The sequence below is a fragment of the Falco punctatus genome (assembly GCF_963210335.1).
Source record: "Falco punctatus genome assembly, chromosome: 10".
NCBI lineage: Eukaryota > Metazoa > Chordata > Aves > Falconiformes > Falconidae > Falco > Falco punctatus.
This window is the reverse complement of record NC_137590.1, coordinates 8,037,576-8,064,090: the sequence shown is the minus strand read 5'-3', so window position 1 is coordinate 8,064,090 and position 26,515 is coordinate 8,037,576. Positions and strand designations below refer to the sequence as shown.

The window sequence follows — 26,515 nt, the reverse complement described above, 5'->3', positions numbered from 1 at the left end:
ATGTCTGTCACACACGTGCCTGATCTGTAAACGGGGATCCTAGGCAACACAAATAAACACAACAATTCACAATACTATGCTGGGCTTGTATCCACACACAGATGTTGCTGTCTTCCACTGCATAGGAGGCATTATCATAGGGATGAGTATAATCAGTTTAGTAGCTGGACTTGGATTAAAAACAGATAGCTGGTGCAATCTCAACAGCTGAGTTACACATTGCTGGGAAGTGCAGGCTGAGCTTTGACTATGCTAGACTAGTTAAGGCAACCAGAGAAAACACCTGGCATCATTTAACAACTTGACTAAAAATATGTTTTTTCACATTAATACTCAGGAGGAATGTGCCTCTGACCCCTCCTGGGTGTGGTATGAGGAAAGCCACAGCCATTGGAAGAATGTCATTAACGTCAATCAGGCAATGATCAAAAAACAGCCCCACCCACCCTGCTATGGTGTGAATGTGTCACACAGACATTAAATATTAACAGTAACTAGTGCATCAGATTTCTGTAGCAGTCTTATTTGAGCCCTAAATGTTTATTTTTTTCCTTGCATGATCTTTTTCTGTTTAATACCATCCTTTTATAATGAAGTCACCCATCTTGGATTGTTCAGGCTGGGATCATTTTAGCACTGGGGTTCACTGGGACATCCTTTGTGCTTTCCAGTCTTATCCTCCTTGTCTTCCCATTTCTGTTTTTACAGATCCTCTCTTCATGATAAGTGACATTTCCATCTCAAAGCTGTATTCTGAAAGCTAGCTTGAATTTTAATCAACAGTATGATCAGGATATCTTACAGATACTACACAGCGTGTCTGGCTGTCGTGCGTAGCCCACTTAAGTAGGAGACTTGGCATTCAAGGAGCTGTCTCTGCATGTCCTTAAGTCTAATGATGATAAGCTATAATTAAGTCTTTAGTACAGCATATGAAATTTTGTACCAATTAAGAGGTAGTCATGCCATCTTTATATGAACTCAGTACCCACCGAAGTCAATGGTAGGAGTGTTGTGTTAATCTCCGTTTATTTTTAATGATAATCTAACTTAAACCTGAGGTTTGGTTTTGTACTGACTACTTGGAATGGTAGTGTATGAACTCACAGAGCAAACCAATCCAGAAGAGCTAGACATTCAAAATGAGGTGCAAAAGAAACCATACATATAAAATTAGTCTGATTTTTTATCAAGTCTGGGTGCAGATACTGTTTGAAAATCGATTGTGTTGTACTGCCTGCTTCAGTCCCCACGTACAGGACTCATATTTCATCTTTTCCTTTTCTTGTCATCAATGTTTATACTTTTATTTATGATTAGAAGAGAAACTAAAGGTCTGAAAGGCTATCAGAAGACAAAAAGCAGCACACAGAAGTAACCTGCCTAAAGTCATGTGGCAGATCAATGGTTGGTTTTAAATCAAGTAAATAAATGTCCATTGTATTACACTGGCATCAAAACAATGTAAAAGATCATTCTAACCTAAACACAGCAACAGTACAGTCTACGTCACAGGCTTTGCGTGCAAGGGCTGCTGATGGTTATTGTGTGGCTGTATTTTACAAAGTTAATCCTAAGGGAATATTTTACAGTCAAATGATGGCTGAGGGCTCTGGCCTACCACAGCTTCCTGTCTGCCTCCCCAAGGGCAAGAATCAATGTCTGTTGCATCTGTAAAGTCACACTGGATTTGGCTTATTCTCTAGATTTTTCTTTGATTATGTCCCCTCTTTTACTTCTTAAGAGATTCTTAAAATTTTCAATATAATAAGAAATAATAATAACCAATTAAAAAGCTGTGGGTATTAAGTGGGAAATAACAGACTCAAACAGAAGTCAAGGATTATCCTGGGAAATGACATTTATGGATCCTGGAGCACTCAGTTCTGTGAGGCAATCTGAGGTTTTGGCTGTGCTTAAAAATGGGATGGCTTTACAAGGAAAAGCTTTGACAGAAATCACCAAAGTAGATTATCTGCAAGGTTGAATGTGGAGATAAAGGAGTTGTTGCATCTCCGTTCCCCTCATTAGCACTCCTTGCTATATTGCTTGTGCTTTTTGTCACATTGGACCCCATTTGTATCAAGGCCATAGCATTCTCTGTGTTAACCAAAATAGTCCTGTGGCACCAGTCAGGGTGTAGACAGGGTTATACAAGCAAAAAAGAAAAATAAATAATTTTCCCCATATACCGTATTTCCCTTGTAAAGTTTATACAAACCATATGAGTAAAAGCATTTTTTGTGCTGTAACTCCACCAGGACAACCAATTATTTATATACCATATAGCATGCACTGAAGACAGTATTTGTATGAAAAGCTTTGTCAGACACAAAACAAACATGCTGAGTGGAGTCTGTGATTAGTAGCATCCAAGAGATTTTGATACACACTGTGCTCTCCAGCTGTGTGTTTGTGAGCAAGGTGTCACAACAGGTAACTGCCTAGTCAAAGAGTTACAGCTGGACACTATATTTGCATACAGGGTAATGTATAGGAATTTATAAAAGCATTTCAGGTTGCATTTGCTTTGAAGATACAGCCTATGTGGAGGAAGTTGCAAAGTCCAAATGTTGTGTTACTTGGTCTTTCTCTTCTTTTATGGTTGAATACTGGGGTTTAAAGACATGTTGTTCACACATAATAAGGTATATCTTCCAAAGCGGCTGAAAAAGGTTATACCTTTTCTACTAAAAAAACCCTGCCCCCAGAAAACAGCACGTGAAAGCATTGGCTACCAGAAGTAAGTTCTACTTACTTTACCTACATTACAGTTTGAACACCTTAGCTTTCTCTAATGAAGACAACACTTTTAAGTATAACTGGACCTTAGGCTTTAACACGAACAGTGTAGGGTATATCGAAGCCTACACTAAATGGTTCATGACTTACATTCTGATAACACTCCTAGCTAAGATAAAGAGGGAAGAAAAACAGCTTATCAGCTCTGCAAACATGAACACTTCGGTGGAAGTATAGGACCGAGGACTTATCTTTATCATCAAATCATCATTTTGTTATGTGGAGTTCAGGATAGCGAACAGACCATCAGACTAAATTGGCTTCATTGGTGTAATTTGGAATACTTACCTAGGAAAGGATTGTGTACAATCTCAACAATAATTTCTGGATTTGATCTTTTTTTGTGTGGGCTTTCTCATGTGAATCAGGCTTTCAGGATCAGGATCAAGGCCCTCATCCAAAGGCTGCTCAAGTCAAGGGAAAAACTCTCATTGTCTTTAGTGGGTCAGGCCCCAAAAGTTGAGTCATACTTCGAATGGAACATTTGAAGCAAAACAGGCTGACATAGAGGTTTGAACTGCTCAGTGAAATTTCCTGAACACTTCCTGTGCCCTGCTGCCTACTTCCTGCAGCCTCTTCTGCCGAGGACACACGTGGTCAGGGAGAAGACCATGAGCTCAGTGCTTAACTGCGTGATCTTCAGACTGTTCTCTGCTACCTTTTCTCTATCAAATGATGGAAGATGTCTCTGCCATATGACCAAAATGCAGATGGCCCTCATATCTGATAATGTAACAATAATGCTCTGGTTAGGTTATTTAATCAGAATATGTCCTGTATTGTGACAGAACATCAACACACTAATGTAACGAGGAAGTGGTTCCATTTCAGTCACTTGGAAACATCTGGCCGCCTGGTCATGAAGGACTGACACTTACTGTCCTCAAAAGCTTTGAGTAGGAACCGCCATCACCCCTGGGCATTGCTGATCTAATACACCACCATTCAGATTCCAAATTGAATACATATCTCACAACTTTTCCCCCAAGAATGTGGGGAAAAGTGTTTTTTCTTATTTTAATTTGTCTTAATATTACCGTTGTTATCTACAAGTTCATATTTGTTTAAATTTTCTTTTCAATTCCCACATATATGTGTGTGACTCCAAGTAAACTTTGGGAGCCTGTTCCTTCTGGATAGAGAGGCCCTGAAGCATTTGGACAGAACTCTTTGGTAAGCAGAGGTGGCAGACAGAGTCTTGTATTCAGCAGAGTTTCAGAACAGAGAAATAGTGGTTATACCTCATACTTGCTGTTTTATTGCTTGTTACACATCATCAGGGCAAGAGCACTGGACAGAAGAATGTGTTTGTACTCATTTTTACATGTGACATTAAAGAGGCAAAATAAAATGTGGATTTTCTCCAGATGTGTTTTCTATTATGATTGAAATATAGAAATATGAGGGATGTTTTGGTGCCCTTATGTATAGGTACTTCTTATTTACTAATTTCCATTCATTAGGAAGTGCCAAAAGTGACTTTTTATCTGACAAGCTGTCACTGCTCACCACTTAAGCTCATGGCAATTGGTTCTGTTTTTAATTCTTATTTCCAAGTTCTGTGTGGCAAAGTCATGAAGGCTCACAAAAAATAAGGGGTCAATGGAAGAAGCCTAGTGCAGCTAATCAATCCAAATCATGATTAGCTAAATATGACTTTACTTTGTGTCAAGATGCTATCATGAATAGGATATATCCACAAACTATCTATGTACAAAGAAACATGAAGCATATAACCCACACTGCAAGAAATATGCGTTACATGCAACACAATCCTCAAATTCCTGGCAACGTATTCCACATACTGGATCCACAGACAAATACATGCAGCATACACACACCAAACCCAGCAAACACAAACTCACATAAACCAAGTTGCTACCTATGAGGGATGGGTGCATCACACAGAGTTTGAACCTCTATACGTTGAGTTGGGGAAGCAGTTTTTTGATCTAGTTAAAATATTCAAGCTCTCAAAACATTTTCTTCTCTACGCCAGGTTAAAATGTTCACCTTCCCAAATTGTCCTTGAAGAACATGCAAGCATTACCCTAAAATAAATAATAGTTCAATAGCTAGGACAATTAGCTGGGATGTGAAAGATTTCGTAAGTCAAACCCAGAAGTAGAACTTATGCCCCAAGTCTCACATGAGGGTATTAATCACCAGACCAGTGTTGCTTTAGGGCTCTCCTGTAGTGCTTTTCTGTTTTGATTAAAAATACAGCAGATCATTGGACTTAAATAAAGAGTTCATTTTGAGCCACAACTGTCAGAGTACTTCTGGGGGATGTGGGAGACCAAACTAAATGCATATTTAATATTTAGACAAAACAGGACAGTTCCAGTGTCATGTTCCCATGAAAAATTTCAGGTTTAACACAGTGTAATTTTCCTTTAAAAAAACAGAGAAACTCTTCATCGGTAAATTCCCGAGTAGCTTTTCCTCTTGAACTACCTACGGGGTTTGCCAAAGTAGTTGACGTACAATGAGATTTTTGCCCTCTGTAATTTAAATCCATGGGTTTTTTCTAAGGGTGATTCATTTTACAAAAACAAACAACAAATAAACAAACACATAACTGGAGTTAAGAAGAAGCATGTGTTATGGATTAGGAAAAAGAGCACCCCTCGAAAGCTCAGCTGGTCCTGTTCATTACAAAGATAGTGTTAGTTTTTTCCATGTCATTGTCTTCCTTTTTGTCTTGTTTCTTTCCTCACAGTGTCTCCCTTTATTTTTTCTCTGGTTCAGTCCTCACTGTGTGTGTCATTGATTTGCTTTCCTTGCTTTTAGGCTTTGTCTAGACCAGGATGTGGAATGTGTTAGCTAATACCAGTTAAAAGGAGAGCAGATAAGACAGTGAGCTTCTGACTTGTTTTGAACTGACTTAGATATACTGAAATATTAAATATCTTATTGTCTCGATGAGCCCTTTGTTCCTCTAAAATGAACACTGGGTCCTTTCTAGAGTAGTGTCAGTAACAGTCCCATTATCACACTTTCTGAACACCCTCCAGCCTTGCATAAAGCAACACAAGTCAGACCTGCCATATGCAGTTTGTTTCCTTATTCTCTCTCCAGAAGAAGTGGGTTTGCAGGCAAACATGTGGGGTGGGGTGGGGGGGCAGGGGGGGGGTTCTGTAGGCTCATTTTCATTAAAAGTTACTTACCTGCACTGTGTTTGTGTTTGAGAAGGTGAGTCAAAGCATGCCTGATGCTTGGAAAATAAGTTAATAATGGACCTCAGGTGCTACAGGGTTTATTCCAGGGACTCAGGGCCACCTCTGCTTCCTTAACAAATTAACTTTAACTGAACTGATCATGCAGAGCTATGGTGTTTGCAAATATGCATTGCAAATACGGTGGAGAGAGATGGGGAGAAGTAAGCAGAAGCAGCTTAGGATGCAAAGAGGAAGAAAAAAAATTCATTTAATGTATTACTTGCCACCTAATTTGAGATTTTCTCTCCTTCTTCTCCCTCACCACCCAAATTCCTACAGCAAGTTGTGAGCCATTCTAGTGAAATTACAGTGATTGACAGTACAAGAAACTCAATCAAAATTAAGCTTATTTTCCCCATAGGTCCGTACAGGTTTTTTTCTTTGGTTTATAGGAAACGCATATGTGTAACTAAATCCAAATTTGGCAGAGATATGACTTTTGAATCAATTCACAATGAGTCTCATTCATTCCACTGTAGCTGAAGTGCAGCATCTCCCACTAGAATGTGGTTAACTTCTCCATACAGCAATATCCCTGCCCTTTTTTTCTTTTAAGCATATAATTGGTGAGGCAGAATGTACCTGGAATGTGTCTTGCTGAAGCAGACACAATAGCTCTGCCCTTTGGAAACTGACACTCAGAATTTCTTAGCTGCAGTCCAGTTGTCATAAGAAGAGATGATTAATTAGCCATGGGGCTGGGGCGGGACAGGGGGGCTGAGAGGTTGGGAACTGGCAGGGAAATGGCTAAACAGATTCAAGGAACAGTAAAGCAGTCCAAAAGCTGGAGGAGAACTGCTGGAGAGATCTCTGGTTTGAAAGCCAAAGATTTCCAGGCAAAAGCCATAAGGGCTATATAAACGTAAATGAGTGGGTGGACAGGATAGATCAGCCATGTATTCAGAGGTCTTTCGCTTCACTGACCCTCTTTAGCACCAGATGCTGCTTTTAATGCACAGCTGGCTGGTGGAATAGTGTTTCAGTGTAAACAGAGTGGGAGATGGATCTAATATCCAGGATGGAGCCTAGAGCCGTTTGCCCAGTACTGTACTTGTCCTGACTGAAGGCTGGGATCTTTTTGATCGTGTCCCGCACGTTGTACTGTACTCAGATGAATCACTTCCTGCCTTTGCCCTTTTTGCTTGCTGCTACATCACGGCAGCTCTGCTCTGGGACTGGATCCTGGAGCCTGTGCTGAGCTGTTTGTGTTCTCTGTGCTCTGTCCTGGCGCCTGCTTGAACGGAGAAAAGGCTGCTGTGCGTCTAAACTGCTGTGTCATACTTAGTTATTAATGACCGAGAACCACATGACACAAAGTTCTGGGAAGCTCAAGCAGATTCCAGGAAGGGGTCAAGGAGTTCAATAAACAGTTTTATTAGAACTTGAATTGCAACCAAAAGGCTACACATTTACTTTTTTTATAAAAACTTTGTGAGTGTTACTTGAATTTAGAAATCCTGTGAATGGCAGAAAAAGCACAGAGGGTTATCTTTTCTTCCAGCTGATTTTTATGTCACTGCTAGTTCAAAGTTGTCCTTGATAAGGAAACCTGCACCCTTCATTTCCATTTTTCAGTTACCTTTCCAGTTCAGTTACCTTGCCAGTTTGTTGATAAACTGTGGGGTTACCTGAACTTCAGTCCTAGAAGAAGTGCATCATGGTCGAAGCGTTAGATTCTTCCCTCAGTTATACTGGTGGAAATTCAGAAATGAGTGGAAAAATCCTAGATTTACACCAGTTTGTTTCACGCTACTGTAAAGCCTAGTGTGGGCACATCACAGATCACAGCTAAAAAAAAAAAAAAAAAGAGAGAGATATAAATTCTGGATTAGTGTATTACATTAGTATAGTGCAGGGTTATCATTTGGGATGACAGCTGCCATATCGATGCATATTGCTAAGAAGAGGTTGGAAAGGGTATGCATATTGACACAGAGGAATCGTGTGGGCATGGTGAAAAGATATGGGGCAAGTCTCAGCAGGCAGATGGCCACGTCTCGGTGTCCCCATAGTAAGTGGCACTAATTGGCTCTGTTTCCTGGCAGCAAGCCTGTGAACTGAGTAAGTCGGTGCTCAGTAAAAAATAATTTTTCAGTAAATTGCCTTTGCTAAAGTAATTGCTTTTACATTATCTCTACCACACACTTGTTCAGACCAAGCTACAGTTCTGTCTCACTGAATGTGCTTTTAATTAGTGTTTCTGGCTTTACTTCTGTGTTTCCTTTTACTTCCATCAAGCACTATGAGTTGTCTAGCACTGCGTATGGTAAAAATTGATCAATTTGTTTATTCATCAATTTATGTCAGAAGAAATGGGGAAGAGGAATACATCTCCCTTTGAAAGTGACCATAAAGCATCCATTATAGTAAATATTAACGCTAATGAGTATTGCTATTCCACTGTTACTAATGACTACCAAGGCACAGAGATTAAGGGTCCAAGACAACTTATTCTGAATCAAATTAAGGTGCTTTTTGGTCTTACTAGTAAGTGAAGGAACATGACCAAGTTGCTACTAGAGCTAAAACCAGAGGTCAGGTCTGCCTCAGACTCAACTGATCTGTCCATGAACCAAAATCTTCTTAGTGCTAGCTTTTGTTGGCTGTTTGCTACAAACCATAGCTCTGTATGATAAAGTTTAGTAGTTCTGATTATGAACACACAGAACAAAATTTTCCCTACAGATAGTATTGAACACATCAAAGTTCTACACTGGGTCATTCAAGGTATTGTAGCTACCTTTGGGGTAAAACTCAGCAAGCACTCAACAAAACATACAAAACTACTTAGCAGTCTTTAATGGAGGAAGTGAAAAAATATTGCATCTGTTTGAAATAAACGGGGAATTTTAGAGAGGCACAATGGAATTACCCAAGCTGGAATCTGACTCAGTTAACCGGTGTTAACTCTTGCAAAAGCAGTCACAAATTTTTCAGTGATCACACTGGTCAGAAGTTCAGTTTGACCTCTTGTCCTATGGGTGGCATTCCAAACATCCTTGTACCTCCTACTGGTAGGTGGGCTGGCTCACTGCTGACTCAGGGAAAATCACTGTTACTAATCTTTAAGGCCGCTTCCATACCACTTGGAGTTCGTCGAAGCCTTTGCCTAAAATTTGCCACCACTTGTAGTGGCTCTTCCAGGGTCCCACATTAGGAAATTAGATGCATTAGGAAAGCTTTTTGGAGCATGGCACATCCATTTCTGTTGAATGCTGCAGGACAGTGGCTAATATCTGCAGCAGGTCTGTGACATCTATATCAATAATTTCTGGTCTAATGCAGATTGTTTGCAGAGGCTATTGAGTTCTGCGGTACTACAGAACACTCCGTAAACTTTAGTTCATGTAAAAGCTGCAAACAGACATGCAATAGATATGTTTTCATGCCAGACTATTTGTGTTTTAGGGTATGTCTAAAGCTGTGACTGGAAGGTGTAATTGTGGCATATACAGGGACCTCTGAACTTCTTTTATCTTAGGTGGCACAGGTAACAGGATGAATGAAGGCACACTGACATAGATTTAAGATGTCTAAGTCTTTGTAAATCTAGCATCTAGCATTTGTAAATCTCTGGGGACCAACAAGGGGGGTGCAGCTTAAGAACTGCAGATCACCTTAAACAAAAGCACTAAATAATTTCTTTGCCCCAAAATATGAACCAATTCTAATCAAGCATGTTGCACATTTATAAACAGTCAGTCTCATAGTTTCCTAGGATTTCTAGCATCATAGGAAACAAAGTACAAAAAGTAGCAGAACTAATGAATCTTGCTTTTCTGTGCCTTTATGTCCTGTGGTGTGTGTTCTGATGGGTGTGAACTCCATTGGGAGATTTTCCCATAGCTGGGCATTTGCTGTTCTTTCTTGTCTGCTTTCTGTGGTGTTGAATACAAACAAGGTCACTTCTAGTGAAGCTCTTCCTGTCATAGATGCATTAATAAAATCTCTTCTCTGACTACTACAGTGAAACATAAAAGCTTAACATAATTTAGACCTCTGTCTTTGTATCAGATTTAGTGGAAAGCTGCTAGCTGCTTTGAAATTCTAAAGAATTCATAGTTAGAGAGACACATGTATGTAAGATATGCAAACATAGCATAACCACATAAATCTTTTTTCCTTAAAAAATCAGGTTAAAGGTAAGTCTAGCAAGAAAGAGTCACTGCAGAAAATTCCACCAAGTTAGTATGAAAGTGGGGGAGATGGCAAGAGAAAATTTAGCATTCCACTGGATAACTATTCCTGCCAGATTTTCAGTTTTTAGTAAAATTTATTTGCTGCAAAAGAAATTATATAAAATTAAACTTGATTTTCTATCACTAAAATTTCCATGGAAAGTTTTAGATCAGGCATGATAAGAAAGCTTCCAAACAACAACCAAAACAGACAGGCAGATCTCTTTTAGCTGGAAAATGTAATGATCAACAGAGACATGACATATGGGAAAATATATATGAACTGAGGTGAAAGTTTTTAGGAAGTGAGGACCATTCAGTAACTTGCTTTGGATTTGGGCAACAGTGAAAAAAAATTACTCTCAGAAGTTGTCCAAGCAACAGTGTCCTGTTTATATCTTGTGGTCTTATGAGTAACTGACTGGAAAAAAACAAGAATGAAAAGATAACAATTACAATAAAATTAAATTAAATAAGCCAGTGACTCATTATAGAGCAGTAAAAACAAAAACAAGATCATTTAGGACTCAGTAACAGAAGAATTAAAAGGAAACACAAAAATGACTAGATTGCTTTCCTTATGTATACAACCAACCACACTGAGATAGGAAAGGAGTAGAACTGATCACACAATTATTCAGTGGAAAGCTGGAAATTCAGAAAATATTAATTATAACACTACAGTACTTTGGCAACCATGTTAATTTTAGTGGGACAAAGCTTTTTTTCTTAAAGTGACATAGAGGAACATAACTCAACACACAACCTACCAAGGTACACCACTGCAGCTGACAACAGTATTTATCCTACATACTCAGTCTTGCTCTATTAATGTGTTTTATTAAGCAATATTGTTAGGCTTCAGGAAAGTTATTAGTGAAGACCCATCCGTGATCTCCCTCATAATTTTTATATAGATTCAGGGCTAATCCCAGAGTAAGGGCAATCCAGGAAAGTCTTGAAATATTTATGCACACCAGAGCTCAATTTCATATGACTCTATTGGGACAACTTGTGAAGTTACTGTGCTTCGGAAGCACAGTAGTGCTAGGAACCGTACATTCTGCACTCAGTACTTTTTAAAGAAATCTGACATTAAATGCTGATCCCTGCACAGCTGTAGTGCTTTGACTTAGAAAAAACACTAAAAGGTTTATTCTGAAGAAGAAAATGTATTCTGTAAAGGGATACCTTGACTTTTCAATGCCATTCAATTGTCAATGTCAATACGAAGCTGAAAACATCAAGGTAGAGTATCAAAATCCCCAGAGTTTGTGGTTATTTGTATTGGCTTACCTCTGAACAAATTTGATCTTTCTGTCTCTTTTCTCACATACTTCTAGCATTCTCACCACCGTGATCTGTGAAAGATCACTTTTTTGGTGTACTAAGTTTGATGGAGACATGAACACTTGGACTGCTTTTCCGTTGTTTGTGATATAGTTTACTGACCTTTAATGCAGTAGAAAGGTTGACCTGCTATTCCTGAAGCTTTAGGAAGTCTATTTAGTTCTGCAGTAGCTTTGTATCAAAAAAAAAAAAACAACCGAAAAGTACTTCATAAACACAAACAATGGGTGTTCATACCACTAATAAGGTAATGTAGTATCTTGGAGGAAAACAAGACACAAAGCAGTGAAGTGGTTTCCCCTTATTTGCTCTGGGAGTCACTAGGAGAGCAATAAATAGAATCTAAATCTCCTGACTGCTTGTCCTGTGCTTCAGCCACGAGACTAGGCTTCATCTGACAGACACTGATTTCTGGTGTGTGCATTGTTTTTCTGCACAGATGGTAAATCCTCCTGTAGAGTAAACAGCCTGAAAAGGGAACAGCTGCAGATGCCATTTTGACAAGCACCTCGCCTGATGCTGGCCATGTGGAAGATTTGTACCTGTCAGATATATTATACTGTCCTCATCTTCAGTTGTGCTGTGCTGTTTACAGCCTGGTTCCCTGAAAGTCAATAGTGCTTTTCACAGCTAGTCCTTCAATTCTTGAAAAGACATACCTCAGGTATTTTTAACATTTCACACTAAGGCTTCTGTGACTGTACTGTTTGTTGCTGTTCTGTGCTTGATTTACTTCTGTCCTTTAGTGTGCTGTAACGAGGCAGGAATGTTCTTGAGTGTTCCTGGCACTAGAAGCTGCAGCCATGAGGTTAACATAGAGCTGAACAGATTTCATGCTCACTTCCATTCACCAGTCTATACATTTCAAGGCTTGTAGGGCTGAACAAACACATTCCTTATGAGCACTTCAGCTCTTTCACCACCATGAAAGATGCTGCCTAATAAGACCACATATGGCAAGGTCACTGTCAGTTTCTGGTTTGCACACAAGGACCTTTTTCTAGGGAAGATGTTGTCCTTTCAGTCAAGAAAGCTAGTATGAAACATTTTGTTGCCCCTAGCCTCTCCAGTCCTGAAGAATCCAAAAGAATGACACAGAACTCTCTCATGTTGTGTCTTTGTATTGATTGTACAAATGTGTCCTGCTGCCACCAAGTTCCAATTTGCTAGATGCATGCTCTGGTTTTGATGAAAGTGTGCTGAATTTATACATCTGCTCTAAAATAGCAACTTACCAAGTGGGCTTAGTATTTTAAAATGTCACTGCCGTTGCTGTAACAGATGCTAGCAATAAGCTTACAACCCAGATTTTCCACTGAGGAGTCATTCATGGATGCTGCTTTTGTAGCGGTATCTGTCAGTTCTCGAACTTGTAACTCAAAGGTAACCGCCACTTTGCTTTTCTTAAAATGCTGAGGTATAAATACTTAGTTTTATTTAGTCCAGGAAATGTACTCAGTATGTTACTAGACCAATGCAGCAGAATCAGTCCCCTGCTTGAAGAGATTACAAAACAGAAGGTGATAATAGAGACAAAACATTGAGGAGTTTAGAGCTATGGATAATGCAGAAGAGTTTTCTGAGAGGTTATTGGAAATTCACGGGAAACCACCTAACTATAAAACTAGAGGCTGAGTTCACATCATCTGCACTGACACGTAGTCAGTTCAATGTAAACTAGGAGGGATGAACTGAGTCAGCCTCTTTTCCACCTTTTCCAAAAACCTAGCAAAACGTCCTGAAAAAGTATCATGCCGAATTGGCACATTGCCAGGCTGAATAGGCAAGCAAAGAGAAGGTATTCTGGCAAGAATCTTCACTTCTATCTTCTGCGACTCTGGGAAAACCTAGCTATAGGTTTTGAAACTTAATCTACAAGGTATAAGAAACAGGGAACACTTTGTTTTAAATATCAGTATAGACCATGATGAATTTTATGACAAAATGGTCCATCACGATGTTCTTGTATCTCTGTCTATAGATTAGCTCTGCTAAACAAACTGCTGAGAAAAATTAGTTTAACTACCAGAGAATAAGAAGATATGGTATACCTTGCAGATATCAAACCTGCTGCTTTCAGTATCTCCCTGAAATTTGTAATGGGCCTATACCAGAAAAAAATTATTCACATAGTAAAATGTGTAGTCAGTTGAGTTTTGCTAAGCAAATGAATTTATACTCAGTGTTGTTATGACAGTGTATCTGTTTTTGCTAGCCCTTTTACCAACACACAAATGTAATGAAAAAAAATATTTATAGTTGGCATTTGTATTCCAGCAAATATTTTAGCATAGAGCTGAACTTAGAGCAAGTGCAAATACTGCCATGCACTTCAGAGCGCTGAGATGTCACACAGATGCCCAGTAAGCTGTGATTTGTTTCCCTGCAGCCCATGGGGAATTAGAGTCATTTGCAACAGAACTGATTTTTGTTTTCTGCAAAGCAAACAAGTGAGGGGAGAGGGGAGGAAGCAGCAGGCATACATCAAGTGGTCTTTAAGCAGCTAGCCTCTGCCAAGGGAAGATAAGGAGAAATGAATTAGCTACTCTGGAACCAACTCCACTTCTTTTTCTTAAATAACTTCGGCTTTGTGCCTAGTTAAAGCACATCCTTGTTTTAAATGCCTTGTTTCCGTTCCATGTCAATTTTCTAGTGCTAAACTAATTTGCTGAGGCTTTGCTAATGTCCCTGCCAGAGGAGCTTCCATTGCTCTTATCTTTATTTACTCAGAAGCATCACGACAGTATATTTTAGCCCTCTTTTTCCTTTCAAATTATTTTCAGCATCATTCCCCATGTATCCCAAAAGCTGCTTCCTGCACAGCGATACATCTTAGCAGGAGGATAATGAGAATCCAGCAGTAACATCATAGACACATGTTGCACAATGAAGATTGTTAACAGAGGACTGACTAGCTGGTAACCCTAACCAAGTTTCCAAAGGTCTGTCAGTGAGCAGGCTGGGATGCCACCAACATGATAAAGCAGCACAGAAGTGTAGTAGGTGCCCTGCAATGTGCCATATAACATTTACTTCGGTGAGGAACCCACTCTGCTTGAACCAGGGTGGATTGTCCATATCAGCTCTGAGCTGCTTTCCACAGGGAGCTACACAGCTTACTGAACTTGAGAAGTCACAGCAAGGGTTGATCTGGTGCTGCACTGCTTAACGTCAGTCTCTTCTTCCAAAATTCTTTTGAGGAATTTGGGCTGGTTAATGGGTTTTTTTTAGCAAGTAACTGCAACAAGAAACAGGGATATGCCTTAAGTGCCGGACTAACGTCACAAGACAGGCCCATACACAGTCCATTGCCCCTTATCTTGCAGGATCTGAACCTAGTGGCTCCACATAGTTTATTTCAAGCTTTTAAGCCAGTGGAGTATTTAATGATTTTGTAACTAAAATATGTCCTTAGGTTTATCCATTCTGCTTGTGTCTGCTTCTTTCTCCTTGAAGGCTAGCCCGCTCTTCCATCTGGAGGACTGGGATGTAGCTGTACACAGAGCATCCGCACTGGGCTGGAGGAGGTTACCAGAGGGCAGAAGGCTGATCCCTCCCTCTCTCTAAGGACCTAATGAGGAGCCTCCCTTGAATGATGCAGGATGATCTTGTTCCCCAGTGCTAACCCTGATGTTTCTCTGACAGGCAAAATGATCCCTCCCAGGAGCTGAGCATAGTGCCTTTCATGGGACAGCATTGAAGATGCTCCCTCCCCACAGGCAGAACACCTCCAGCAGGATAAAGACACAGGGCCCTCCCTCTTTCCTGGAAACTGAAGATACAGGGAAGCCCATTCCCTACCTTAAGGGACTCAGCCATTTGCTGCTGCTTAGCCCCTTCTCCTCACCTGTTTGCTTGTGACACTTACTGGGACCAGATTTAATGGCATGCTATTTAGAATATAGTAAAGATTAAGCCTTTCTGTTTTATTTTGTCTGTGGAATAAAGCCCAGAGTTACACTGATTAGAGGGTCACTTCAGTTTCCTGGTAAATCTTTTTTAATTATACATCTTTTTTAATCGTGATCTCTTGGCTGATATTCAAAAGGAATGGCAGTAGGTTTTGACTTTGGAATCACAGCTAATGACTTTCCAGTAGTTTCAGAACAAGAAGGTACCAGTATCACCTGTTCATAAAATATAATAGCTATAAGCCAATGACTAATACTCCAGCACTAGCCTTTCTCTGTTCCACTGCTATCACCTAAAGTCACTTCCACGCTTAGGTTATAGGGCCATTGTGGATGTTGAAGAGAAAATGTTTACATCTGGAGTATGCTTGCAACATTGACAAATTTTGAAAGTTTGTGAAATGCTGCTTATGCTGGCATATAGAAGCACAGAGGTGAGCTGGCGTTCCCATGAACAACAGTACAAGTTATCAGTAGGAGTCCTGAATTCCAACCTTGCTGCTCTGAGCACTAGTACAGAACCCAAGGACCTAATCACCTGCTTGTCTCCTGAGTCACACGAGACTGTAGAAAAACAAAAGCTCTTTTTTCTTGCTGCTTTTAATTGGCAGGGAGCACATGTACTCCAAGAAACAACAATATCAGATTTGAATTACTGTTTATTTCTGCTGCAGTCGTGCCCAAAATCTCAGACTGAGCCTGGAACTCTGTTGCTATGTACTGTTCAAAACATATGAAGAGAAAATACAGCATGAATGAATGAAATCGAAACATTGAAAAAGAAACAAAAGTAGAAGTAAGGGAAATAATTTGAATAGGATGACAGAGCTGGTGATAGAGCTTGGTCAGGAAAAAACAAGTACTGAACCCACATCTTCTGAGTAGTTAATCATACATTTACTTTACCACACTGCCCACTTCCTTTTTTTTATTAAGATAGATGCATGTATCCAGGAGTTATGGGAAAGTTATTACAAGTTTCAGTTAAGATTTTTCTTTTGTACAATGCCAGGACTTGTTCCCTGAAATTATGAGATGGCAACTACTGTATGCTACTCCATCATGGAACTGCTAAACTCCTTACCTGTGCACTGCTGGGATGAAGTAGCCTGTCCCATCTGCCCTTTGGGAGAAACTTAGGATATCTATTCATACCTTCCCCTGCATACACATGCTCCACCCAGGAAAATGAAGGTGCGCTTGCAGCATGTGCAAAAATATCTGTGAGCTTAATCTAATTAGCATGAATAATAAAACCACAGAGAGGCATTTGAGAGGTCTTAAACATGCTAGTAACCAGATTACAAACTCTGAAAGACTCTGCATACACACTGTGGCTGTTAAATCCACATTGGCACATTTTTGCTGCTACTGTTACCAAGCTGTATTAGCCTAGCACAGGTAAATCGGCACATGCTGTAATTACTCCTTCCCCCTTTTTTGATTCATATATACATTCAAAGGCACAATACTTTAAAGAAACCAGCTACTCTTGCACTTTTGTCTTTACAGGATGGTCTATTTAGAGAACCTCAGCATCCTTTTCTTTAGTGTGGCAGATTGTTACTCTATGTTATAGGACTGAAAATAATGAACTTTGATGTTATTAATTTGTTATTCAGTGCCTTGCTACCAACCAGGCTGGCACTTGGGTTTTGGCCTTTGCAGTGCTCATATAGACCTCATATCCTTGAAGAGAGGTGAGTTGAGGGAGCAGAAGGGAGGGCTGGTGTTTTACCCAATAAGCAGTAGATTGGTTAACATACTATCTTTTACAAAAGGCAGCGTAGATTGCCACACTGTCAAGGCTGAGAGGGAACGAATTCGAAGAACGTGGTTTCTTGGAGGCAGCGGCAATAAAACTCCACTGTTTCATCCTGTAACGAGTACTGAGGCAGCACCCTGCCAGAGATGGCTGTGTGTGAGCACTGCCTCTAGCACAGTCACAAGAGGAGCACGCTGCTTGTGCAATCCTCCCGTAGTGCAACCATAAGAATAGAGTTTCTTCCCCACTGCAGCTCAGTCATACTCGCTTCCTGAAGTGGCTTCCTCTACTGGGAATTTCCAGCCTTGGTCATGTTGATTCTCCCCTATCCAAAGTGCTTTTGAGCTCTCCTCCCTAAGTCTGGCAAGAATCTGGTTTTCAGTAAGCTTTCTCCAAGAAACCTGGATTATATGAAGCATTTTTATGTCCTCATCTTGTGTTGTAAAATCAGCTATTGAGGTGTTTTAATGACAACCGTGATGTAGGTGACCTGGTCTCTGTTTCCAGTGTCCATCTGGTGTATGCCCACATGTGGCTAGCCAGAGTTAACTTCATGGCTCCTTTCCCTTCTTTCCCGTTATCTGTTTCCACTGTAAAATGAGGAGCTCGGTATTTGCCCAGTGCTTAGTCAGTGAGCCCCTTTGACAGCGGCTTCTGTGTGTTACCAGAAAGAGAATGGGACAGAATCCCTATTGCAACATACTTCTGATATGAATGCAGATGTTAATCCAAGCCTTTCTGCTACAAACTAAGAACAGTTTCTCTAGTTCTATAAATGGATGAAATTCATATAGCTCGTCCCACCTGCAGAGCTAAGCATACTCTCTCTGCTCCTTTAAGATCAATACAATTAATTACTGCCTTGTTTTTAGTGATAATTGCCTAAGACCCTAGTCTTGTAAAATTTCACCTGATTTTATTGCTATATATATAATATATAATATATATACTAATATATACTACTACTAATATTATTATATATTGGCATAAATATGCTAAAGATTTAGCTTAAGTGTCAAGTGTTGGCCAAATTAGGGCCCTACACGATGCATGCTGGGGAGCAAGTTCCTACCTTGGTTTAGCTGTTTCATTCATAACAGCAGCAGCCCCGATCCTTGACTAGGACTGGAGATGCTGCTGTGATACAAGTAAGCATTAAAAAGAAAGCTGCTCTGTAGCTCAGTGAAGCATTCTTTTGCCTTTGGCCTGAAAGCCTGCATCTCAATTCTCTTGCCAAGCCTTGGAGCTCACACCCCATGGACAGACGCACATGGGTTTTTCCCATCAGTTTCATCAGAATAAAACTGTTTTGTGGTTTCTTGTTATAAAGTCTTTACAGAAGCTAATTACCGTTGGCACAGAATTAACCACCAGTTATATAAGTGAAATTTTCCTCAGCTTTGTATCCTGTGCTGCATTCACAACTGGTAAAAAGAGTGTGCTGCCCAGCTGTGTGTGCTATTCGGCAGATGCTCTGCTAATGCAAGATCAATCCACCTGCCCACCAGGTAGAAGTTAAAATTCCTTTTTTACTTTTTAAATAAACAGGGAGTAAATCCCAGTGTCCTGGTCAACATTTCCCCTCTAAACAAACTCAACTCTAATGTTCAAGGCTGCAAGCAAGCTACAGAAGCCTGCAAATGCATTGATATGTTTACCTGAGTATTTAATACACTTTGTTTCAGTGATACACATGTGCTATGGAAGATTCTATGTAAGAGCCACTCTCAGGCTATTTTGCTTGCAAAGTGCTGAGCAGGTGTTTTTATACTATTTGAGATAGTTGATTTAACTGAAAATTAAGAAAAAAATAATCTGTCCTGTGGAGACAAATAAAATCTGTAAGGTTTGCATTTTATTTATGGAAAATTAATTCAGCAGGGTCAATGGGGCATCAGTTTACAGGATGCCCTAGCTCCACTGATGAGTAATCTGCTAATTAATAGCTTTGGAAATGCTGCCAAGATCCTGCCAGAATGATTGCAGCACACCAACAGACCTTGCTCAACTCCTGAACAGACATTCATAAAAGCTACCATAGCTTTTGGGATGAGCAAGGTTTCCTCTTACTATTTCTTCCAGTCTGTTTTCTAGGCCAAAAGATGTCAGACCTTGCATCTGTCCTTAAATAGAGCTCGCTCTTCTCATGTTCTTGGCAGCATGGGTCTCAGTGGCTGAAAGTCAGGCCTGACTTCTGTTTAAGCAAGATTTCGGTGTTTTCAAAAGCAATAATAAAAATGGAAACAATCTGACAGCTTCCTCCTTGACCAACTGTATCTGCAAATGTATTAACAAATGTATCTGCACACTGTATCTTTAAACCTAGGAAGTCTTTATACTGAAGTTGAGACAAAAAAGCTACCTGTTTATACAGGAAATAACAAGTTTATACATTATGGTCTCATTTTGTTGTTCTCTAATTGTAAAGGCAATACTGATTCAACCCAAATCTGTTGGTGAGACATACATTATTGAAGGATTAGTTTTATCAGATTCCAAGTTATATTGCCAACTGCTGTCTTCCTAGAGTCTTGAATGTTGGAAAAATCTGTTCTAAATCTGAAAATTAATTTAAAATCCCACCGGCCCTTGTCTAGTATCCTCATTATCAACTGATCCTGCCTCCTTGTAGACTGTAAACTCTTTCTGTTCAGACCTGTGTTATTTTGTGAAGCATAGGGAAATCTGTTAAGGGAAGCCATATCTTAGATGTGTGAGAGGCTGGTATAAGAGATCTGAGTCCAAATCTCTATCAATCAGCCACAACAGCTCCATTGGTTTCAATGGAGAGAATCTGATTTGTGTCAGCAGAGGATCTGGCCCACAATAGGCACAGTGTGTTCTGTTCTTCTGTCTGTTTGGAGTTAGGAAGATGAAGGTGTCTCATATCCAAAAAAATACATGCCAAAGAAAAATAACAAGCAGCTGCTCTGAGATGGGTCTGGCTTGTAGGGGTACTTCATATTTACTCCTGTTGGTAAGACTTATTTTATTCTACTGTGGCTTTGGCTTCTATACAACGCACTATTCCCAAGTTTGCTAATAAAAACCACTATAAGACTCTATAAATTCTAAAGCTTGGGAAGACAGTCTGGATGAATAAGTGTAAGGAACCAAAAGCTATGTGCTTTTAAATGCTTCCCTCTTCTGCCTAGAGCTGCTGGCAGCCAAAGGGCTATTCTACACAGCAGAGTTTACTACTCTTAATCTTGAGAAGAGATGCCTTCAATGTTTCCCTTTCCATAGTCTTCCTGAGAGTAAAGATGTACTTTCCCCACTTCCTCAAAGACCACTGAGGATGTTGGCTTGAAGAAAGAACCCCATTCCGATGTTTTCTGTCACATCTGTTCAAAATTCACCCCTTCTTTTTTATTTTAAACATGCTGTTTTCTTGCCAGACGAGGCTGTTGTATAAAATAGAATGTAAAATAGAGAAGAGTTCATGTACAGGGATGCAAGCAAATTGGCACGGATTATTTGTTGTCGAGGGCTTTGCAGGAGAGGATTAGCCATTTGAGGCTGGACCTGATGGCAGTCATTTTCCTTTGTGTGTGTACATACGGAAATGTGCCATTCAATTTCTAATGTGCTGTTGCTGCCATGGAGGAGCTAACATGGCCTTCAAACCATTATACTAGTTAGTGCAGCATTTTCTTCATGTGTTTCCAGATCAAGAATGAAATTTTGCTTGTGTTCTTAGTGGGTGTGCACCTCATGTACTCAATTTTCCTTAGCATTCTAGTACATTTCTGTAAAGTGTTGTGCTGGAAAACCTTGTGATAAACAGTTTTCTTCTAAATTTATAAAGTGGGAACTCATATTGTCAGAATAGGCTTTTCTTCTTTTACTAAAAGACACAAAATTAGCAGTAAAGTCACCACAGGAGAGCATAATATCCATCTTCTCTGTGGAAATCAGTTATACTAGGCAAAACAGCATTCCTTACGTGTGGACAGCTGAGCCAATAAAGCTGGAGAAGAACAGTAAATGGGGCATGCAAAGCCACAGTAGAACGCGTGAAGTGTATCTCCTTCCATCCTTTTTTCTAACATGCTGCTCTCTAGCTTCTCAATGCTAACTGTTTCTGAGAGCTCAGTTTCTTGATATTAAAAAAGCTAAGGAAGCTAAAAAAAAGGTCAGATGGTAAACAGAAAATCTCAAAAGAGCAAGCAGCAGCAGAGAGTCCCAAAGGATTCCAGTTAGGATTTCAATGACTTTGTTTTGGTTTGGTTTTCTGTTGTTGTTCTTCTTCCAAACCTACACAGGGAAGTGCATGTTACTGCTTTCTAGATGTTTTAATGTTTGTCTTTGTACTTCCCCACTCTCTTGATGAAATTCATTTGGCAAACCAGAAGACTTTGGTGGAAATAATACTGGGATTTGCAATATAGGTCCACAAATTAATGCTTCATCTGGAAAATATGTTTGCCATTTTCAACATCAAATAGAACAAGGGCAACATTCACTTCTACCTTGCATGTCCTTGTCACCTAGGAAAGTCCTGAAACTTCCTAGTCTACAACTACTGGATCAGGAAGATTTGTACGTGCGCACTTTTGTGGATTAATAACATGCTGCAAGTCAAAGCATTTTTGGAAAGTTTTAATCTCCACTCAAGAGCACAAAGAATGTCAGCTGTTTACTGCTCCTTAATAACATAATGCTATCACCAGTGATAAGAAAGAGGCCACTGAGCCTGTTCTCAGTGCAGTTTTGGGGGGATAAAATTACCTATCTCATGGTTGTCTGATGCTCTGCATCTCGAGCTAACTGTCCCAAAATGGAACTCACCAAAATGGCCAGTCACGGAAAAAAATGGCATCGTTTAATTGTGAAGTCTGCTTTTTTGTGTCTAGTGACCTCAGGAAGCAGACTGGCAAGTGGAGGATCAATCCTGTGAAAGGGTTGAGCCTGTGCAAAACTCAAGCTAATTCTGCTGAATCCAGTTCACGTTCACTAGAACCTACTCAACCACTTCTTTCTCTTTCATTAGTGGACATGGGTCAAAGTCCCTGTTGATAAACTTTTCATTTTTATCATTGAAGTGCTATCTTTTCCTTGCTTCTGTCACCTTCAGGAAAGCTGTTACCCAATTCTGGGTGCCATTTGAGGAAGCAAAGATTAAGTAATAGGCAGCAACAGGGGATGTGTGACACTGCACTGAGAAACTTCATCTCTGATTAACAGCAGGTTCCGTAAATGCTACCCATAGCAGAGGGACCACTGGATCCTTCCCTGTCTGAAGTTCCTTTCTGGACGCTTTCCCCACTCAGTTAGTGTTTGTTCTTCTGCAACAGCAAGGAAATGAAGAAGAGGAAGGAAAAGAGGCAATGAACACACATCTAATGAGGAAGGGGGCAGATTAAGGTACTAGAGGTACCCTTGAAGCTTATGCAACTGGCCTGCGCTCAGCAATCACAGTGTCCAAACAAGGCATCGAAGCAGCTTTCCTGTTAGACAAAAGCCATGAGAAGGAAAAGAGAAGTGGAGCCCTTTGGGTTACAGGAAAGCAGCATGGACCAAGCAACGCCCTGTCCGGGGACAGCACAGGCCCTGCCCTTTCCCCTCACCTATCATATTGTACGTCTTTATCAGTCATAGAGCAGTTTTGGGTGTTGTTCAGCATCAGCTAATGACGGGTATCTTTGTCCCAAGTGAAGCAATCTGAAGACCCATTCCTTTTGTGTGACTTACTCGGAGGCCTGGGGGCAATTCCAGAGACCAGTTTTTCAGCCTGTTCAGACTGTTATTTTTGCTAAATGAGAGTCTAATAAGATAGAAACTTCACTTCAAACAGAAAGAAAGGGCCAGAGTCCCCTTCTACACATAGACTTTAGCCAAGTCCGTAAAAGAAAGAAGTCCTGCTTAGCCAGGGAGGCTGAAGGCTACAGAGTAAGTCTGATGTCCAGCTGCCCACTGTCAGTGAGCCACTCATTCCTGATCCAGAGGAATCTCTCCTATGCATGAGAAAACCCTTTGGCTGATCTTTGCACATTGCATCTGGACCCCAAGGATTTTCTAGCATATTAGTCACCTCTTTGTGTGGACCTCTGAGTGAGATGAAAAACCTTTCCTCCTCTAGAGGTCCAAGCTGTCTATAATTGATTTGTGGTAACTGCTGCAACCATACTTTTGAATGGCTAATCAGATGCTGCATTTTTTTTGTCTGAAATTACATTATTTTTATGCACTGTTGTATTTTTGCCCAAGTGTTTGAGCTTTCCAAGTGCCCTGAATATCAGGTCCAAAGTAAACAATCTTCTTTTTTTCTGTTGTATATGTCGCCACAAAGTTTAAGATGGACCAGGGAACACACTTGGAGAACAGCTGTCAAGACAAAAGATGTCAGACTTTGTATTCTCATTGGTTTCTTAGACGTTTTCTTTATTTAATTGCGTTGAATGCAGTAATTCTTTTAAATTCTTGTTGTACTTAATTGCCAGTGACAGAGCTGATGTTTTAGTTTCTGGGCCTAAAGAACAACTTGCTTTTTGCAGAGTATGGAGTGTTATGTTATGCTTGAGCTCCCTGTTCAGTGCGAGGGCATCTGCTGAAGTTGAAGGGCTGTGGTTTGAAATGAACTTGTTTGCAGCTTAGAGTTCTGGAAAAAAGAGATTGGTTTTGCATGCTGCTACAACACAAGCCATCTTTATCTCCCAGTGAAGTCTGTAGGACTGAGCTTCGTATTGGGAGTGGTCAGCATCTTGCTAAGTTAAATTGTCATATGATTGAACACTGAGACTGGAGAATACCCTCCAATACACACCTAAGCATGCATTTAAATTATTTGTGTGTATTCTAATGGTGTTTATGAGTCCCAGCTGTTCAGCAGTACTCAGTTGTGCTGGGTGAAGTACAAACACAGAGTACAGACCAACTGGTTCTGTAAGTGTGTGCTTTGTTTTTGCATTAGGGAGATATATGGGGGTTTTTGAATGTGTCAACCCCAACACTGCCATTAAAGTGAGTCAAAGGTACCAGGTGAGTGGGTGGATTTTTACAGAAGGCCTGGCTAATTTTTAGACCATTACTAACATGTAGTTGAGGAAGATAAGATAATGAACAGTATGATCCAGTCTCACGCTGCAGAGTGCAAAGAGTTCAACTGCTAGAGTTAAGAAAGAATTATTTTCCCCATCTATGTCATTGCACAATAGCAGAGGTGCTTGAGTGAGGGGATGTCTGAACTGTTGGGTGTGGGGTTACGGCAGGAGGCAGGATATCGGTTCCACATGCTGTGGTTTATTGCCGACCAGTATGGACAATGCATTTTTTCTTATGTTTCAGAAGTAGGAACTGTATAACTAGTTTTGGAAAGGCAGCTTTTCCCTTCAATTCCTAAATAGCTAACAAAGAGCATTAAGAGAGGAGCTGCGGCCCAGGGAACTGCATTGCAAGAGCAGGAGTCTATTCCTATCTGTGCTGAGAACAGGCTCAGAATATTGCCCATGGTGACTTTGTCCAGGTGGGATGAAGCACCTTTAATGCTTGTGAGCACTTCAGATGAGAAGGATGAAAGATTGTAAAGAAAGTGAATGTTTAATATTCAGATGCACAAACATCAACTACAGGGTTTAAAATAAGGGATTCTTTCCACAATGTGGTTTAGGTGGATCAGTGTAATCTCTTGAAATAAGTGATCTTCTAATTTCAGCCTTACCAAACATAACATCAACAGTTATTGGGTTTCTGTATGATTGTGAAGCTGTTATGGACTCACAGAAAAGTACAGAAATGTCCCTTGTTTTCTGTACAAACCACAGTAATTATCTTCTATGTATGTATGTGTGTGATTGCAGGTAAGAATTATCTTGCAGAGCTCTGGAGATGTTTTCCCAGCCAAGAAAAATGGTGACTTCTACTTCAGCTCTTATTTCACCATCCAAAAAAAAAAGAAAAGATAGAGAAGTTGAGCAGTGCAGTGCACATAACTCTCTCTCTACAATAAATATTTTGTAAAAGCAGGCTCCATTTGGGTAGTAATTTATTTTAATTTTTATATGCAGTCCTATGCAGACCCCAGACTTCTTTACTTTCTTTGGATACACTGAATACATCTGCTAATACTCACATTTACAAGCAGTGTACACATACGTGTTTAGATGCCTGAATATACTATTATAGCACAATTTTTCTTGAAGTGAGATTAGAGCATAGTGCGGGTAATTAAACAGTGATCTCTATACAAATTTAAAGGGTTGGTACATACTTTCATATGGAAGCACAATTACAGTAATTTTATGTGCATACTGGCTGCATAAAAGCATGAACGTGGTTCTGAAAACTTGGGCCTGTGTTTTGTATGTGTGAGTGCTGTTTGCACATGCTAATGTCAGGCTTACTCACCTGGAGAGGCTGCCTTTGAAGCCCTACCGCTGCAGAATTGCTATGTAAATGTGCCTGCGCTCCAAGACTCGGTAGATTTTCAAATGATTTAAAAAACATTCCTTGAAAATTAAGACTCTTCTTCCCATCTCCTGTTGGGCATTGCCAGATCTGAGCAATACATAATACACAGCTGAATAGATGCATTTCCTTTTTCTTCTTCCCAGATTGTGCTGGAGTTGCACTGGAATGCCGTAGCGCTCCAAGCTATGGCAGTTACAGACTGTCACCAAACAAGCTATTTGTTCAATTTATTACTAACTCATTTACTATTCATTGTAACTTAACCATTGTGCAGACTCAAGATGAGCTGATTATATGAACAGTTCATTCCACACAGTTCTGTGAACATCAGGAACCAGCCATCCCGTAGATGTAGAGTGTGCAGTACTGGATGATGCCTTAATCCATTAATTTTGTGTTTGAGCATATTTTGGATTTAACTGTTCCTTATCCTCCTTTCCTTGTGATAACGCGAATGCTTGCGAGCACACTCCAGTATTTTTTTCATCACGATCAGGCTCCAAGCCAGAGCTGATGTCAAGGATCCGTGTAACGAGAACAGCAGGTTTCTTGTAAAAGGGATTGCCTGAATAATGGCCTGCGTGCCGCATCAGCAGGGACGTGAAAAGTATGAAGACACTGTTTTGGTTTTGAAAGTCTGAACTCAAAATCAGCTGGGAAAGCAATGTGATTCCAAGCGACCACTTACAATGTAGGTCAGTTGAATGCAAAAGTGAAAGCACATGTACCATCAGATTCCCACGTCTGGAGGGGGAGGGGATGTCAGCCTGCAAGTGCAAAAAGCCCCACAACTCCTGCGTGACTCGTGCGTTGCGGTGAGTAACACGCACGGCCGCTGCGTGGGTGGCAGCGGCAGGGGGCGAGCGCCGGTGCGGGTAC

The 26,515-nt window shown here is 40.3% G+C and overlaps 1 long non-coding RNA gene across 1 annotated transcript in view; it reads left to right on the top strand.

Annotated features, from left to right (window-relative positions):
• LOC308070714 overlaps nt 1-26,515 on the top strand; it is a 73,584-nt gene continuing 47,069 nt past the window's right edge. Inside the window, exon 1 of the long non-coding RNA XR_013930811.1 lies at nt 1-26,451. This is a non-coding gene — a long non-coding RNA (uncharacterized lncRNA). The remainder of the gene's footprint in view (nt 26,452-26,515) is intronic.